This window comes from Periplaneta americana, chromosome 16 (assembly GCF_040183065.1).
Source record: "Periplaneta americana isolate PAMFEO1 chromosome 16, P.americana_PAMFEO1_priV1, whole genome shotgun sequence".
Classification (NCBI taxonomy): domain Eukaryota; kingdom Metazoa; phylum Arthropoda; class Insecta; order Blattodea; family Blattidae; genus Periplaneta; species Periplaneta americana.
Genome location: NC_091132.1, coordinates 53391270 through 53404246, shown reverse-complemented (window position 1 = coordinate 53404246; position 12977 = coordinate 53391270). Strand labels below are relative to the sequence as shown.

Sequence of the window (12977 nt, the reverse complement as noted above, 5' to 3'; positions counted from 1 at the left end):
CACACTTCACTGACGCAACATAATTTTTCACTGATACAACACTTCAATAACAACATATCATTTACATACTTTAAATACTGTGTATAATTACCGTCTATTAGTAAAGTCCTTAAGCCTATTTTTAAATACATTTTTGGTTGTTGGTAAACCCTTTAGTAAGTCTGCAGGTAAAGCATTCCAGTCCCTGATAGTACGATTGAGAAAAGAAAACTTTCCAGTGTCCGTCCTCTGTCTTCTTTCCCTCAATTTAAGAGTGGTCGTTCCTTGAAGAGTAATTTGGCGGGTGCAACCTATCATATGAGATATGATATGATATGATATGATATGATATGATATGATATGATATGATATGATATGATATGATATGATATGATATGATATGATATGATATGATATGATATTTAAATTTAAATATACAGAATACAGAATATAATTACAACTATAGAAATAGAAATAAAATAATACAATCAATATAAAAAAGGAGATACAGTAATATTAACCAAATTTAAGGACCGAATGAGCAGCGCTCGTGTTCGGTCGCAGTCTATATATGATATATGATATGGTGTGATGTGTGATATGATATGAAGTGTGTGATATGATGTGATATGTGTTAAGATTAGTGTAATTTACATTTTCACTTTGATCTTATGTTAGTTTGCTTGGAAACCAAAGTTCTTGCTTTTCCCGAAGACGAGTAAATTGCCCGTCCTGCAGTTTTGTGTATTCGAGACACTCTCTCCGCTAATTTACATCTCTGCTGACGTGGGGAGGCTGTCACGGCTTTGAGGGGAATGTAAATATTCTGCGGCGGTGGCTGTCGTATCCACATCAATTTGGAATGATTCTGCGGTCTTTCAGTATTGCCTGTCACAAAATAATATAACTCTATCCAGGTCAATCAATGCAGCTCATTTGATGTTACTTTGCTGCAGAACATGCTAATTTCACTTAAATGAATTATTTGTACTTAATGAGTCCAACTCCGTAATTGCAGTCAAGCTTTTAATAATAGTTCTGTTTTACTAAGATCCAATTCGCATTTACGTGTGTAATTTTTATGTGTAAAGACTTGGCATTGAATTGATTGACTGATTGAATAGAATTTTTATGTGTAAAGGTAATACATTGATTTTAATTAATTGATTTTATTTATTTCTTTATTTATTTACTTATTTAGTAATTTATTTTTGTTTATGTATTTATTAACTTACTTTTTTATTTACTTACAAGCCTATATTTAATTATTTATTTATTATTTATTGACTTATTTATTTACTTATATACAGTATTTCTTTACTTATTTACGTTTTTATTTATTTATGTATTTATTTGCTTGTTCAATTATTTATTTATTTGCTTACTTATTTACTAATATAGTCTTTTTATTTTCACATTTATTTATTTAGTTTTTTACTTAGTTTTATTTATTTATTTATTTGCGTATTTAGCGATTGATGTATGTATTTATTTATTAACTGATTTAAGTATTCATTCTTGTGCAATACTTACTTATGAATCAACTTCGGATTTCCTAGAAATTTATTACCATCTGGATATAACTGAAATTATGGGCCTATTCTTTGGAAGCCGGGACCTATAACAAGTTTTTCTTGTGAATGATTTAATTTTCCTAGATTAATCCGTAAAGAAATTCTCTTATGATCCTGAAGTCATCAATTCAGATTTTGAAATATTTCTATAACAACATCACATAATTTCAATGATTTATACTTCTGTTATGTATACGAAATTCATGTTTATGTTCTTCTTTTGTTACTTAATTTTATTGTGTGTTTTGGTAGGTATAATTTGTCATTTTATGCAGCCGCTCTAGTGATAAGTTTTGTAAATTAAATTAGTTCTGTATTACTAAGATCCAATTGTTATGTGTAAAGTAATGACATTGGATTGACTGATTGTTTTATTTACTTATTTATTGACTGATTTATGTTCTCATTGATGTAATTATTTGTTTTTATTTATTTATTTATTTACTTATTATTTAGTATCTATATAGACAAAATAAAATTCCTGAAATGAAATAAATCCTATTTGTTTATCCCTTTGTTCGGTATTTTTTCTTTCATACAATCCTATCACATCTTTGTTTCCTTCTTCCTCTCCTTCCACCTTTATCTCCTTCAATTCATCACTCTGTCCCTAATTTTGCTATTTCCTTTACTTTTGTTCAGTTCCTAATCTATATTTTCCTGTCGTTTTTCCCCTCTCTATTTTTCCCTCCAATTTTCTTTGTTTCTCTCTTCGTCTTTAATTATTTTCTTCTTTCCTATACTCATTGTCTTAATTTTTCCTTTATTTTATCCTTTTTTTTCTTTCTTTCCCACTTTCATTAAATGTTTTTATTTTTTTCCTTCCGTGAACAATTTTCTTTATTTTTTCTTCCATTTTTATTTCTTTTATTATCTTCTGTTCGGTATTTTTTACCTTCCTTTCGTTTATGGGCTATTCCATCTCAAATCGACCGAAATATAGAGAAAATTGACCTTGTAATTTTTAAATACAATGAAACTTATTCTGTCCGTAGACACCTGTGATACAATGTGCAAAGTTTGAGGCATCAGAACTTCATAGTGTTTAAATTAAAAATATTTTAATTTATCTTATTTTCATAAAATTAGCAACTTTAAACTGTTGTGGCTCCGAAACCATTTCATCCAATGATCAAAATCATGGTTTATTTTGTTTCTGAAAAGTTAACGTTTATATTGACATGTAAACAGTTTTTCTTACTTTTTATGGAAATGGAGAAATTTAGATTTTTCTTAATTAAGACTCCTTTGCCCACGAAAAAATATTTTTAAAATATATGGTTAGATTCGCATTGAAAGTACAAATAAACACATATTTTTTTACTGGTGCAGCGTTGATAAGAAAGTATTGAAAAATCAAATAAAGAAAATAAATAGTAAGCGCGTGAACTAACCAGCTGACTGTGAGGCGGGAGCTAGCCGAGGCAAGCAAGGCCAGGAGACATAAACACATGACGTGTCGTCTAGTAGCGCATAGCTGGGCTAGCGTTATCACAGGTTTTCGTAAACACAGGAGTAAAATGACGCCCAACGCTCGCTTATCTGCAGCTCTCGGCCAGTGCGTGCGGTACTGCCCCGTTCAAGTCCAGGCGTGTGAAAATAATTTATTTAATACCCTCGAAACTTATTGCCGTGACACTAAGCAAACAATGCCGAATCCCTCTTAATAATGCAAGGTTTTTCCTCAATATTTTTTACATTTTTACAAATTGGCAAAAAGCCTAAAAGTAAGTAAAATCAGATTATCTATCTCTCTGTATATAATAAAAATAAGGATTACTTCTTAACATAACCTACCAAATGTCAGCTTCAAAATGAGCTCCCGTTCAATGTTCTGCAGTAAATGGTTCCAGAGTTATGAGCGCTGAAAGAGGCTTGTTTTTATAAAATACGCTAAATTTGTCGCTCAACAATACGAAAACCGTTTGACTTCGATAGTATATTTTTGCAAACGCACTCTCCTCAGCACCTTGTATAAATAGGGAAAAAAATTAGAGTTTAAAAAAATGCGAGGTTTTTTACTGATCGATTTCATATGGAATAGTCCTTATATATATTTCAAACCATCATTTTTATTATATCTGTCAGTCCTTTCTTTCCTTTTGTATATTTCTTTCTCCAATTTACTTATTTCTTTCATTCCCTTCTTTTACCACTTATTTCTTTCCCTCTTTTCTTTATCCCTTTCATTTCCCTTTGTCTTTTATCTCTTTAATTTCCCTCTTTTCTTTGTATCTTCCCTTATCCTCTTTTCCTTCTCTCTTTTTATTACCTTCTCTCATTTTCGTTATACCTATGCTTACATTCTTTTTCTTTTATATCTCTTCCCCTCAATCTCTTTATATCTTTTTTCCTACTTTGTAATATTTTCTTCTTTTCCAAGGTCCTTTTTTCTCAGTTACCTTTTTAGTCGCCTTCTTTCTTCCCTTTGCTTTTATCTTTTCCTTTTCCTCTTTGGTTTATATATTTCATATTTTCATCTTTTATTTTTTCTCCATTTTATTTCCTAATAAGTCTGTTTTCCTTTCTTATTTCTCTAATTTTCTACTTCATCTACTGTATTTTTCTTGTCTTCCTCTCTTCCTTATTGCTTTGCACTATCCATCCTTCTATTGTTTTCCTTTTGTTCCTCTAGTTTGCTTCCATTTTCTTCAATATTTCCTCTTCTTCTTTTCTATCTTTTTTATATATTCTGTCTCTCTCCTTTCTTTTTTCGCTCGTTCCATCCTCTTTCTTCTGTCCACCCTTCCTCATTTCCTTTTTCTCTTATTCTCCCTCCTTCTATTTTTAGAACTAATTCCTATAAATAATCCTTTAAATCCTATAGGGCTGTTTAAGTTTAGATAACAGGATGCACAGCCTACGTCAGCTTATCGCAGCGTTAGGTATAATCCTACTTAAGCTGGTATTGATTCCCGCAGATTGTGACCTGGTTATTTACATTTTGACAGTACTTTCCGTGTTGAGTTGAACACAGATCGATGAGGCGTCCAGCTGCGCTGCGAAATAAAAACTATTAACGCGGTTTGTTTTTATTTCGTCTAGTCGCACTGCACGTAACCTTTGAATTAGTGGTTTATTATTGCATTGATTGCTACGTTCGTACACGGCCGTAATCAGCAGTGTCTGTGTAGTGTACAGATGATGCCGTACGTCGCGTTGCGTTGCTCTTGATGCAACTAGTTAATTAGTCCACGGTTTGCTGTTCGTTGGAGGATGATCAAGCGTTGTGCTGGAGTTAACTCCGTATTTTCCCTGTTCCGCTCGAGTGTAATAATGACTAACACACCAGAGGACAATTAGTATTATTTTCGAATCCGTTATCCTCTAGTTAAAGCAAACTCTTTACCTCCTTTGATTCAATTTTTATGTGCAAAAACATGTCATTGATTGGATTTATTTAATTACTTATTTGTTTGTCTTTCATTTGTGTATTTATTTATTCATTAGTTCATTTGTTCATTCATTGATTCATTCATTGGCCGATTTATTTATTTATTCATACACTGATTAATATATTGGCTTATTTATTTATATACTGATTGATTTATTTATTTACTTATTTGTTTATTTATTTATTTATTCATTCATTCATTTATTCACTCATTCATTCATACATTCATTCATTTATTTATTCACTCATTTTTGTCTTTATTTTTTCTTTACTTACTTATTTACTTAGTTACTTATTAGTTATTTATTTATTAGCCAACTTCTGTTACCATTTGGAGATATTTTGAAATTATGGGCTTATTCGTTGGAAGCCGGGGACCTATAACAAAATATGTTTTTAAAATTTTGTGAACGATTTGATTTACCTAGGTTAATATGTAAAGAAATTTTCCTTATAGTCCTTAAGTCATCAACTTATATTATGAAATATCATTTCTATAACAATAGCACATAATTTCAATGATTTAAGGCCCATTCACAATGAAAATTAAACATAACCGTAACATAAACACAGAAGTTTGCGCCCATGCTACCAAATGGGATCATTCACAATGAATCACATAAGCATTGACATAAACATTACCGTAAGACGTTAACATGAAAGTTTGCAAACTCCAAACTTTCATGCTTATGCTTACGTGATTTGCAAACAGAACACAATCGTGGAGCGCTGAAGTATACGACAGGATATGAGGAAATGGCGTCGTTGTTATGTTTCCATGGTTACCAAGTATGTTTTCGGTTATGTTTATGTTCCCATCGTGAATGATGGTATGACTTCTTGATTTTACCGTAACGTTTATATTCTTAAGTTAACGCTTACGTTATGTTTAATTTTCATTGTGAATGAGTTTTTACACTTTTCTTATGTGTACTCTAAATTCATGTTTATGTTCTTCTTTTATTACTTAATTTTGTTATATTTTGTTACGTATAGTTAGCCATTTTAGATAGGCCAGCTGGTGGTAAGTTTTGAAAATTAAATAAATTTAGATTCTTAACCCCCGAACAGACTATTTTTACTATTGTAGCCTATATGACAGGTGAAATAATGGAGAGGGAATATGTGTGAAATGAAAGAAGGGGAAATGAAAATACTCCCATAAGAACTCTCTGCATTTCTGGCCGGAGATTGAACTGGATGGAAGACGCGGCTTTAACTACTATAAAATGTCTCGTTTACATTGGACATTCGCTTGGCGAGGGCTTTACTTAGGCACGATTCGGTCCTTTATGCTCCCTTATTTGCGATGATTGTTCAATTTCGACATGTGCCTTCTGTGGAATTTGTGAATCCGACCTGACAGGTGTGCCATCCTGCCTCATCCCCTGATACAGCCAAGTCCCGTCCGAATATACGAGTAGCCTGATAAGCTTCAAGTCCTTCCTACATCTCATCGGAAACCCGTACTAACCCAAGACTGCACTCCAGCCTATTATTGTTATTATTATTATTATTATTATTATTATTATTATTATTATTATTTCTTTTTGGTTATTTAACGACGCTGTATCACCTATCCGGTTATTTAGAGTCGATGGGATTGGTGATAGCCAGATGGTATTTGACGAGATGAAGCCGATGATTCGCCATATATTACCTGACATTTGTCTTACATTTGGGGAGAACCTCGAAAAAACCCAACCGGGTAATCAGCCCAAGCGGGAATTGAACCCGCGCCCGAGCGCAACTCCGGATCCATTTTTATTATTATGTATGATAGTTGAAATGAGGGGAGAGGGAAGAGTGTTGGTGGAATTATAGAGGGAAGGAGTACCCCAAGAGAAACCTTCTGCAACGTCTGCTATGTCCATCGGAAATTCCATCACGACCTGGCCGGGATCTAACCCGGACCGCCTGGATCAAAAACCAGGACGATTGTACTTGAGTCGCAGACGCGGCTGGATATATAAAGAATTCCAAACTGTAGCCTGTCTGTTAATTGGCATTTTGTGTGTTAGAGAGGAAGGTAGAAACTGTGTTCTAATCTTCAATCTTCTTTTCTTCTCTCTGTTGAGTTGCATCATAATATGTCCTTTCCCAATATCCTCCTCCCGGACATCCGAATGTGGGGATGGTTTACGTTCAGAATATTCTGCGTAGAAAGACTTATCACGGCATTTTTTTGCAATTTTTATTGGGAAAGGTAGCTAAATGCGGTTGCTTTCCGTTGCTTTCCGCACACCACTCTCTTTCGCATCTTAAAAGATTCCGGAGAGCCCCAGCGTGTAGGTGAGGAGAGTTTTGATTAAATATGCCCTCAATGCTTCACCCTAATTCACCATAAGAGTTAAATATAAGTTCTATCTGAAGTTTTGACCCGATCAGAGACTGAGAAATCCCAATTAGCAATTTCCCCCCTTAAAAATGATAACATATGAATAACTTAAATAGGGGAGAGACGGGTAGTATCGGACATCGGGTAGTATCGGACAGTACGTTTCTTTCATCTACCACCATATGGTAGTACCTGAATGACATGGTTACGTTTCTCTATGCGACATCACAGAAACGTAACCATGTCAATCAGGTACTATCATCGTGTGGCAGATGAAAGAAACTCACTCTCCGATATTACCCGATGTCCGATACTACCCGACTCTCCCCTAATCCTTGACCTCCAATGAGAGGTAAGGTTTAGTAAACTAGATAAAAAAAATTTGAACATGTTTTGATTGGCAGTTTTTTAAAGAAAATTATACATATCTGAATCGATATATTTCACTACGATTTTACATATTATGAATTAAATTGACATAAATTATCTTTCTATCAACGAAAATAAAACCATCATTATTCCATTCTCATTATCTGAAAAATGTAACAAACCTCCTATATCTATATGAAGTATTAAATTACATAATTCTGATTGTTGTCTTGTACAGTGTAAATGTCCGACTATTAAAGAGTCCTCTGAAGTTAAATATTTAGGCATAATTTTCGATAATCATTTAAAATGGAACCAACACATTAATTACATTTGTAATAAATTACGTAAAATAGTATATTATTTTGCTTTATTGAGGAATTACTTGTCAATAAGTTTATTACGTACAATATATTTAACTTTATTTCAATCGGCAATTATGTATGGAATTATAGGATGGGGTAGCTCATTTAAATCCAATTTTAATCCACTTTATTTATTACAAAAGAAAATAATTAAAATATGTCTTCACAAACCTATTGATTTTCCATCTCAAAATTTGTTTCTAGACTTTAATGTACTTAACGTAAGACAAATTTATTATATTGTATTAATAAAATTCATACATAAAAATCGAAATAATTTTGAATTGTATTCTCATAGTTATGAAACAAAAGGTATGAATTCTTTAAGATTGTTTGAACCAAAATGCAACAATGTTACAGTATTTAATCATAGTAGTAATTTAGGCCCAAGAATATATAACAAATTTATATTTAAATATCCAATCTTGTCAATTCTAATAGTTCTAGTATTAAATTTAAAAAGTTATGTATTGATTTTATAAAAATTGAAAAATTGTAAATTTAAATTTATATACTATAATTGCACAGTAGACATAAGACAAATTGTATTGTATAATTATAATTTCAAATAAGGAATCCGCCCCTGAGCACGAGTTCTACTCTTTCAGGGGTGAGCTAAAGTTTTTCTGTATATATTATATTTTATGTTACAATTATTAGCAAAATAATAAATAAATAAATAAATAAATTAGCAATCAGAGTTATGATAATTTCAATGCATTTTTAACTTTAGACACATTTAGATAATAATAATAATAATAATAATAATAATAATAATAATAATAATAATAATAATAAACTGTCGATTGAATAAATGGCAAAATGTCGTGATCCCTAGCTATAAAGCTATAGAAGATAGTTATTTTTTTAATTCGATGATAGCTAGATGATATTTGGAGAGATGAGGGCAATGATTCCCCAGAGAATAGCTGACATTCGCCTTCCAATGGGTGGAAAAACTTCGGAAAGAACACAACCAGGTAATATCCCTAGCAACCTTCGGCTGAGACGCTTGCCTGGCGATACAGAGTTGCGCTTGGGCGTAGGTTCGATTTCCGCTTGGGTTTTTCCCGAGGTTTTACCCAACCGTAAGGAGAATGTCAGGTAATCTACGGCAAATCCTCGGCACCATCTCGCTATAACCAATACCATCGGCACTAAATACCCTAGTAAATGATACAGCGTTGTTAAATAACTGATCCACGCCTGAGTGCAGCCTTTGATCCACAGACAAATATGCTACTGCCCGAGGTACGCCCGAAATGTATATGCGATTTTAATCTACCTACTTTATAAAGGATACATACACAAAACAGAGCGGATGAATGCTTTTCATTTAGTAAAAGCCTCTCGTGGTTTATTTGTAAATACAAGAGTTTATATTATTTCCTTTTTAATTTTGCCCAGGAAATTAGTGCGAATGTTCAAAGGGCAGAGTGTAATCTCAATGAATTGAATAGCTGAACTCTTCATTCGCCTAACCGATAGTTTGAAACGATATTTACATAGTAATTATCCACATGTCTCTCGACCCCACTGTGAAGTGCTGTACATAATGTCAGGACAACTAATAAATTAAAGCTGATAGTATTTTCCGATTTAGATATCATGTTGCCGTTAAATTACTAACTGTTAAAGGTGATATGACATAAATTCATTTCTTTCATCATAATTTAAATGGATAGTAACAGTATATTCAATCGATTAGTTCAGGAAAGCACTTGAATTTGGCAGGTTCTCGCGAAATCTTGGGTGTATTAAAATTGAAGGGGACGATTGTACAACTTTCTATTCTTCAGGAAGAAAGAAACAGAATATTATTTTTTTCTTTTCATCGATAAATTTTAAGTTTCTGCGTTTGACGTTTTTAGAATAAAAGTTTTTCCAGTAATTGATAAAGCGTCGTTGAATAACCAACTAAAAACAGGACAAGTTTCAGATTTTTACACCGTAAATTTGGATATAAAACTACAAGATTTCGGAACTACTGATAGATTTCAGGTTCAGGATAATACGGTAATAGTACATTATGCAACGAGCCTTTAATGATAGTAATTAAGACGCAAATAAGTTCGTTTATGAAACGAATTTTCATACGAGCGTCTTAATTACCATTATAGGCAAGTGTCATACGACTTAGAAATATTCATTTTATTTGTATCTGACAGAAAATCGGAAGTGACCTTGTTCATAGCTCGAAATTGTGAGATGCGTGCAGACGCGAAAGTATTGATTTCTTCCGAGGAACAATAATGTCATTGACCTTGATGTAATGCAGAGAATGTATAACCTGGAAATTGATTTAGAATTGAAAAACGAGATGACAAATTGAATTTATTTGAATATTATTTACAATTAACGCTAATTATTATAGTAACAGAACATAACCTTCTGCGACAATATTGGATTTCCAGCCTCCGTGACGTTTCCCTCGTCTTTCGATTGCATATCCGAGAATAATCGAAAACCTGAACTTTAATGAATAGGTGTACTTTAATGACATGCATTAAAGGACTGCTACCAGGTGTATAATTACTACATTTCGGCATGGTCGAGCATAAAATAATTTAATGGTAGACTACTTTATTGCGTCAGTTATACCTGACTAAACCAAACAATTGAGCGCGAGACACCACTACCTACCGCTTCGTATATTAGAACTATATGGTCTAGTGCGCTGACCTTCCATTCAAGCGGCCTACGGCCGATCTATTTCTTGGTGGTGGTGAAATTTGTAGTAAATAAGGCACAGAATGTAGAGTTTTTTCCCTTGAGCATTAGGTTAAGATAAAGAATTTAGGTTTAGGCAATTTGTCGGAATAGAAGAATCACCTCACATAGGGCGGAAATTAAGCCAGTGCAAGCCTTAATAAATAGATCCATCCAGGATTCGGGCCACGAAAAGTAATAGAGTCAATCGAATATAGTTGTTCTGGCATATGTGCCAGGGTCAAATGAACCACTCGAATGAATATTTGTGTCTAACATGAACATGTTCGATAAAGGAATTTTTAGTTTTGAAACGAGTATTTTTTTTATATATACTCACTATTAGTCTTTACTGTGATGAAATACAGAATTAATCATGGATGTTTTCATACTATGCTATTGAAATAAGTTAGGTGTATTTAAGTATTTATATTTGTTTCTAGTTCGACTAGTTTCATTTTCACTATGCGTAAAGAATAATTTTATCTGTAAATTACAGAAACCCCAAATGTTCATTAGAGTAAATTTTTCAGCAGGTACAAAGAACTGATTATCTTGAAAAAGTTTGGTATTTTATTAAAACGTAGTAAGTTCTTATGTTCTGACATACACGTTCATTAATTTATCTCTCTATGTTTTCTGAAAAAAAAAAAAAAAAATTATATTCTCTGGACATGTGTGGTTTCTGCAATTCACGACTAGTAACAATCATTTTATGCTTTAAATTTAATTTTTCTTATCTTATAAAGAACTTTAAATTTATATTTTTACATTATCGTGTTTTTGCTGTATTTACAGCTATTGTTGTTGGCCTTGAAAATTAGAATTCCCACACATAAACTTGTTGCTAGGGGAACCATTCTTCATAACATAAAACTATACTGAAATAGACTCTTTACAATGCACTTATTGTTACTTAGTTACCATTACTGTGTAGTTTTGCGAAGGCTTTGGAATAATATTGCTCTAAATTTCCAATTCAATGAATGATTATATATTCTATTTGCAATTTTAAAAATATGGTCGTGCAAAACATGTTGTACAGTACATTTTGTGAAGTGCATTACAAAATGTCGGAAATTGCAAAACTCGCTCTGCTCAGTTTTCAAACTTTTCTACGATTTTGTAAAAAGCACTTTCCAACCTTGCATTGCAATCTACTATTAAGCGAATAAAATTAAAGAAAAACACACAAAATATACAAAAAAAATTATGTCAGTAGCATTTTATTTAATTTTTCAATTTCCTATAATCCTATAAGAAACATAGTAAAGCAAACTGATATTTTGTAGCTTGTAAAATATTCCACATGTGCTGGATTTGTGGTTTTCGTGTAATTTCATGTTATTCACTGTAACTTATTGCTGCTGCAAAATGTATAGATACGCAAATAAAATTTGGAGCTTATATAAGTTCCGCTTACGACACACTGCGCATGTGCAGTAAGCAAGAGCCCCTATATATATGCTTATTTTGGACAGTCGTGCGAAATTGTTGCCTACATATGTGCAGGTGACTCCCTCAAGACTCGCTCCAAATTTTAATTACATATCTGTACACCGGGTACTGGAGATGTGTGGGATTTCTGCACCATTTAAAAAGCTTATGTATTTATATTACGACTATATGAAAAATTTAATTTGAGGGGGAAAAAAATGTGACTTCTGAGGTTTGTGCAATTCGCAATTCAATTAGTAACGTGTGTGAAATGTACATGTCCATATAAATAAATTATATATTTTTTTCTACTGTTAACATGTACATTTATATTAGGTATAAACGTTCGTATGTTCATTAGAGTTCTACATTTGAAAAGCCAGAAAAACTGCAATATAAAGAAGTGGTTTGTTATGCCCAGTATTGATTCACTTGCCATAGCCGATCTAACCACAAATTCGTTAACATATATGTCAGATATTGTCGATGAATTGGTGATAAAAATTTGAGCACGAAGATTCCCAATGTGTTAACTAGGATTTGCCTTAAAGTGAAGGAATTGTTTCCTTTTAAACTCGACAAATTATTTCAAAGCTTCCAGTGTCACTCCCGCAAATATCCATTAATATACAGGGTGATTCACGAGGATTTACCGTCACTTACGGAGCTTATTTCCGAAGACATTCTGAGCAAGAAATGTCATATAAACATGGGTCCTATTCCCTATATTTTATGAGTTACACTAATTCGAATTTGTTTGTAAAATACCATTATTCTTTAGTTTTAAGGGTAAAATATTACAGATAAAGAAT

General features: G+C 32.5%; 1 protein-coding gene across 3 annotated transcripts in view; it reads left to right on the top strand.

Moving 5' to 3' along the window:
* The window catches only part of SLO2 (slowpoke 2), a 1063914-nt gene that overhangs the window by 210332 nt on the left and 840605 nt on the right, over window positions 1-12977 (top strand). The gene's annotated exons all lie outside the window — the stretch shown is intronic.